The sequence below is a fragment of the Zea mays genome, chromosome 1 (assembly GCF_902167145.1).
Source record: "Zea mays cultivar B73 chromosome 1, Zm-B73-REFERENCE-NAM-5.0, whole genome shotgun sequence".
NCBI classification, from domain to species: Eukaryota; Viridiplantae; Streptophyta; class Magnoliopsida; order Poales; family Poaceae; genus Zea; species Zea mays.
The window spans coordinates 160,628,215-160,634,799 of NC_050096.1; the positions used below are offsets into that span (position 1 = coordinate 160,628,215).

Genomic DNA, 6,585 nt, shown 5'->3' on the forward strand with positions numbered 1-6,585 from the left:
TTGTGGTGGGGGCGGAAGACCTCATTCTTATTGGTTGTTGGGATTGATATCACTGCCTTTTCTGGGCTCGTGATTTTGATCGACAATGGTGAGTTTTGCTTTTCCTGTATTGCCTTCATTGTTGTGGACCTAGGAGTAGGGTGTGATTGGGTGTTCGGCTTCTTAGGAGGCATCGTGGGCTTACTTTTTGGAGCGAACATGGTGGGCATCAAATATTGGAATCTGACAAGTGGGAACCAAATAATTGAGAGCGGGTAGGGCAGAACAACAAGACAAACTAGGAAGAACATGGCTCTCAATAAGTCTTGTCAAGTGTGTTCTCTCCCATTTGACTGGGGTGTTTATAGGGTAACCAAAGGGTAGAGCCCTAAAATACGTGTCTACCCTTAGTTACCTACCATATTCCCTAGAATATACGGAACAACAACATAAATAAAGAATAGTGTGGCCCAAGTTTTCATTACAACTATTATTGTACCATTAGACAGGACAATGTTATGCCCTAGACCGACAGGTAGGCCTACCACATTCAGGGCATGTTTCGTAGGGCTCCCACTGATTCCAATTCTCTGTTAAAAGTGATTTTATGGCTGAAAATGATTCTAAAATGAAACCATATGATAAACTCTATGGAAAGTCTGAATATGTGTTGAGAGTGAATCAGGAGAAGCAACATTTTTAGCTCCCAGTCCCATTTCATTTTGAAGAATAACTTTACAAGGAGTGATTCTCAGAAATCTGTTGTTTGGCAGAGCTCTATAGATTCACTTCGCAGAATCTAGGAGCGGAGCGCTGCCAAACAGGACCTTAATGGAAGGCCCACCATGCCCTTCCTACCAATACTCTGCTCTTCGACCCCTACATGCTGAAAGGCTTAACTGGTGTCCCCTTGATTCACACTTAGGCTCCACTCATGTCACATTCAATGAAGCTTTTGTTGGGGCTTTCGTAGCCCACACTAGAGCGGGCAGCTACCACAAGCACCCGAGCCCTTCGAAGGGCTCAATTCTTGGTAGGCAAAGTCACTTTAGGTGTCCCAACCCTAGACCTTCATCGGGGTCGGTCTTCAAGGCCACCTTGGCCTTCGATGAGTGGAGACGATGGCACGTCGACCTACCTCTGCAGGGGGTGGCCACAACAAAGCCCTTAGTTTATGCTTGGGGTCTTCAAACTATGCTTTGAAATAAAGAATTAGTGTGTGATCAATTATAGCTGATGTGGAGTAGGATTGAGGTCTAATTTTACCTTATGTCCATTAGAATGGTTAGAAAATAAGACATGATGTTAGAGAATATGAAAGATGAACTATAAATGTTTAATATGTCAACTAGTTTTAGTGAGCTTTTTACGAGTTAAGAAAATGTTTGATATAGTGGCAATAGTAGGACAACTATGTGTTGGTATCCATTCATAATGAGGGTCATTGGTCATTGAAGGAAACAGGTGACGCCTAAGAGGGGGTGAATTAGGACTTCTAAAACTTACACTAAACTAGGCCACAAATAAATCCCTAGAGCAAAACCTATGCAAATAATCAAACTAGAATGTGCAAACTAGGTTTTGTCTAAGTGTTGCTATCTCTACCACAAAGTCTAAGTTTCAATCCTAAACAATATAAGTATAAATACAAGATTGAAACTTAAATGATTAATGTAAATGCGGAAGCAAAAGAGCAAGGTAGAGATACAAACTCTCGTGGATGATGCCTGTATTTTTACCGACGTATACGGAACCATGCAAGGTCCCAACTAATCCTCGTTGGTGCCCCTACGCAAAGGGAAGCCCACGCGAGGGCCAACCACCACGGTCGAGTAACTCTGTAGAGAGTCGTGGGCCTTCTCCACGCGCAAGTGGTGCTCCGCTTCTGGCTCGTCTCGGACGCTCCCCGCCGTCTCCACTATCGAGCTTCCGACTGAAAACACTGCGGGCCTTGTTCCCTCCAGTACTCGGTGGTGGCCGTGACACAAACACGGTTGTCACGGTCTCGCAAGACTCTCGCCCCACTCGGTACAATTACAATGGCTCGCGCAAGAGCCGAGGGGTTGTGTGGTTTTTCTAAACTCACTCAACTAACTAGGATTCACCTAGAGCAAGCGCTAAAGCCGTATAACTAACCTAAGCACTTCGTAAAGCACCTACGCTAATCACCGAGTGATTCTATTGAGCACTTGGGTGTATGAGCTCTTGGAATTGTCTACTATATGCCTTGGTATGTTTCTTGGGCTCTCGTAACTTGAAATGGCTGGTTAGGGGTGTATTTATAGCTCCCAACACAAAACTAGTCGTTGGAGAAAAGTTGTTGTCTCTGCGACACACCGGACAATCTGGTGGTGCACCGGACACTCCGGTGCCCCTGTCCGGTGCGCCTAGCCGTTGGATCTGACACCGCTGGTGACCGTTGGCGCTGCAGGCTTTCACACCGGACAGTTCGTGTATCACACCGGACAGTCTGGTGCCTTCTCTCCACCAGTGCCACCTAGAACTAGTCGTTGGGCTACTGTTCCTAGGTGCACCGGACAGTCCGGTGCTCCCGACCAGACAGACCACCGTGGCAACACTTCCTTTGTTTCTTGGACTTTACTTGATCTTCATAATGTCTTCTTTTGAGGTGTTGCTTTCCTCAATGCCTTAGTCCAAGTCACTTTAGCATCATGTGAACTACAAACACAAACACTAGCAAGCACGTTAGTCCAAAGGTTATGTTGATCATCAAACACCAAAACCTATTAAGCCAAATGGCCCATGGTCTATTTTTCTTACAGTCATACTATAGAGACAATGGAAGGTTCAATATTTGATATTGGTTGAGATTTTAGTGGAGAATGAAAATAAAAGGTCTTTGACGGTCTTGAAGTTGATAAACAAATCATTTTGTCGGTCTTGAGGTGGAGTGTATAAACAATGTGATATTTTTTTGGCAACACAAATATGCTAAGAATCTTATTTAGAGATATCACATGCTTGATATCATACTGTTATGTATTCCAATGTAAGACTTCAAGAAGATGAAGAGAAGAAATACGAGGATGTGACCATGTATAAAAGTTTGATTGGGAGTATTATGTATCTCACACTAACCAGACTACATATAATTTACTAGTATGCATGAGTAGTCCAAATAACCCACATCTTAATATTGTCAGACGTATTGTAAGGTATGTGAAGAACACCATCAATTTTAGTATTTTGTATAAGAAAACAAAAGATTGTCAAGTGGTTGGATATGATGATGTCGATTATGTTATAGTATACTCCCTCAATTTTGGATTAAGAGCTATATTATGGTGTAGTAAGAGGCAACCTACTCTACCATTATTTAACACTTGACTCAAACCAATTATTAAAGAATCTTCATTAGCTTATAGACTACCAAGTAAGGATTTTATATAACAATCCATCTTCTATTTAGTTGGCAAAAAATCCAGTTTTTAGGCAAGGACCAAACATATGGAAGTCTAATATCATATATAAGAGAAATGGTTCTTACAATGATATATCAAAATGGTACCCAGAAATATTTGTGATTGAAATGCCGACATTTTACAAAGAGTTTAAACAAGACAAAGTTTGATAGGTTATGTCAAGCTTTTGGCATGGTATATAGGATAACTCTTCAGAGAAATTTTCTAAGGGAGAGTGGTAAAATATGAAAGCAAAACTTCATTCGAATATTTGTCATGCAAAAAATAGAGCCAAGTTTTTAAAAGCTTATATAATAATCATGGCAAGCTATAACCATGCAAGGAAAGATTAGATATTTGTTGCCATGGTAAATTAGAAATTCTCTAGTTTTAGATATTTGTTAAGATCTTTTTAGAAAGTGTACAAGTGGCACTCATCCATAGCTCATGTATACCTATATAAAGGGGCTCCACTCATTGTCATAATATAGGTATATACATCACAACACATCATACCACTCCACCTCACACACAAGGTGGTAGAAATGACAGTAGGTGGAGTATGCATTAGGATACCCATATCAAAGTAAAATATAAGATCTCTTATGTAAACATGTTATGACATAGTGTTGTTATCCTAGTTAGCCTGTATAATTATTAGTATATAAGTTGTAATTTTATCTTAATGTTGTTATTATCACCCGAAAGTCAGATATCTATAGGTTACACTATCACCCAAAATAAAAAGATCCCAAATATGTCAAAGTAACTAAGTATAAGATTAAGTATAAAATGGTGTTTGGAATAAGTCGTATTCACGAAACAAAAGAATATAAAAGATAAAGTGTTCGTGTTCATCATATAGTTATAGTGTTGAACATTATCATTAATTTAGTTGTTTTCCGAGTGGTCGAAATATTGAACAAGAAAGATATTTGTGTGACATATAAGATAAGAGGTAAAGCATGTGAAGTGTTAACGTATTATATATATCTTTACTACCTATTAAGCAAGTAGTGTAGACCATATGTCGTGCCCTCATCTCTCCCACCGCGTACGCGTAAACCATGGTTTGTCTCACACAACAAGCCCCCCGCACCCGCCGCAACAAACCCCCTGCATCCGCCGTATTTGCTTGCAGTCAGCCACCAACGACCTCCCCGACATTCGTGGAATCGCCATAACAAACCCCCCACCCTCGCCGCATCTGCCAGCCGTATTCTTTCACTGTGCACTTGTCTCCTTACTGTTCCTACCATCATCATCATTGCCTTCCTCGCTCACTAGCCTTGAACCCTAGTGTGACTTCCTCCTTGCTTTCTTGGCTCCCCGCGACACCCGCCGCGGCACCCTCATACCTTCGTGCTCCCTCCACCTCTCGCTCCACGAGGCCACCGCCCGAGTCGTGCTGGGCCTGCCGTCCTCCACACACTCGTGACCACTACCTCCTCTAACGCCACCCCGCCGAGACACATTCAAAAACAAAGCATGCATGATCATCATCGACGCTCTCATCGGAGGAAAACACGCAATTGTCTAAGCGACCCGATGAGGCAGATTGTGGCTACAATCTCCACACTAGTGCCTGCGGATTTGGTGAGCACTGCTACTAAAACCACCCCCACGATTGCGACGATACTGAGGTGAGCGCGGGCGGACGCTTGCCCTCAGTCTCTGTTTGTCTCTCTCTAACTCTTCTCAACATGATCCGTGACCACGTCCTACCTACAGCTACCAATAAATTGTTTCATTTCAGATAGATTCATAGTGTGGTTTTGGGGGTTATGATTTCAACTGTCGTGAGGATTGAACCATAGAAATTATTGATTTTGGTAATGTGGTTCGTTCATAGCAAGTTATGTGACCTCGTGAAATTTTTCGTGGCTTGTTTTCTGATATCGGATGACACATGGCAGCATCAAAGTTTTAATCTTTCTCGCTGGAATTGCACTTAAGCATTTCTCTTTCTTGTTTGCTCAGCCTCGATCTGCCTTGCATCCTTGATCACAGATCCCGCATCGGCAACGTGCTGCGGTTGAATTGAATGTTTTTTCCTACTGAAAAATGAACTATCAGACGTTGAAATAAATGGGTTTGTGTGCTGAAGAAAAATTAGACTTCCTTTATTGAAGTTTTCTCATTGATAACTCCATTGAGCGTAGTTGCACAGTTCTCAACTGTTTAGTGTTGGTCTCTGTAGTTGAATATCGTAAAGAAAATGGAGGATGATGTGCTATATACAAGCAGTATCCCTATAAACTTTAGGAACACCATAATCATCGTTATTGGGTGAACTGTTGATCATGTTCATGCGTAGGGCACCTCCATGTCAGTTGCTTCAGTAAATGATGACACTTTTGTTTTTCACATAATTCTTAGCTAGGGTTTGATAATGATTGTGATAATTTATGTATTCATTCATATGATGGCACATAATTTCATGAAGTAATGGGCTAGCCCAAGTGGCGCCTCTATAAGTACTGTAATAGCTAGTTGGCAAGGGTATCAAATAACAAAATTTTGAACAAACTTGCATCCACTCACCATGTGCGAATTTGCCCACCACGAGCGTGTTCGGCAATCTCATGTCCCGGTGGTCGATGTCGGTGGCCACGGGACGTCAAAGTGGTATCAAAGTCGTCGATCCTCTAAGGTATCCACTATGGCGTCGTTGACGAAGCCACGGTGCAGATCCAGTTGCTTTTGGAAGCTATGTCAGGAGCGGAGCTGAAGGTCAAGGAGCGTTGGGAGAAGATGATGCGAATGGTGGAGAGGGTGGATCGGTGACTGGAGGCGCTGGATTCGAGACAATAATCGGTTGCTGAGGCGACAAAGAAGGAGGAGGAGGAACATGCCATACTAGCACGTCAGGTGGACGAGACCGAGAAGACGGTGTAGCGCCTTCGGCTGGAGTGAATGGTGAAGGATAAGAAGGTATGGGGAGAATCATGATTGAAGGGAATTTGGTAGAAATGATCAGGGGAGAGGTGAGAGGGAAGGATTCAGAAGAGGTGGTCGAGAACGAGAGGAGAGGGAGCAACATCACTTTGGAGAGAGTAGATATTTTTGTTCCACTGACTTACCAAAGATGTCCTTCCTAAAGTTTTAGGGGGTAGAACCGGGGATATGGATCAACAAGTGTCTTGAGTATTTCATGATCTACTAAGTTCTAGAGTTCATATGG

General features: G+C 42.5%; 1 non-coding gene across 1 annotated transcript; it reads left to right on the forward strand.

Moving 5' to 3' along the window:
- The first annotated feature begins 5,615 nt into the window (after nt 1–5,615).
- Nucleotides 5,616–5,760, forward strand: LOC111590758 (small nucleolar RNA snoR74). The gene has a single exon (XR_004855796.1). It is a non-coding gene; the product is annotated as a small nucleolar RNA snoR74 (small nucleolar RNA).
- Nucleotides 5,761–6,585: the final 825 nt, after the last annotated feature.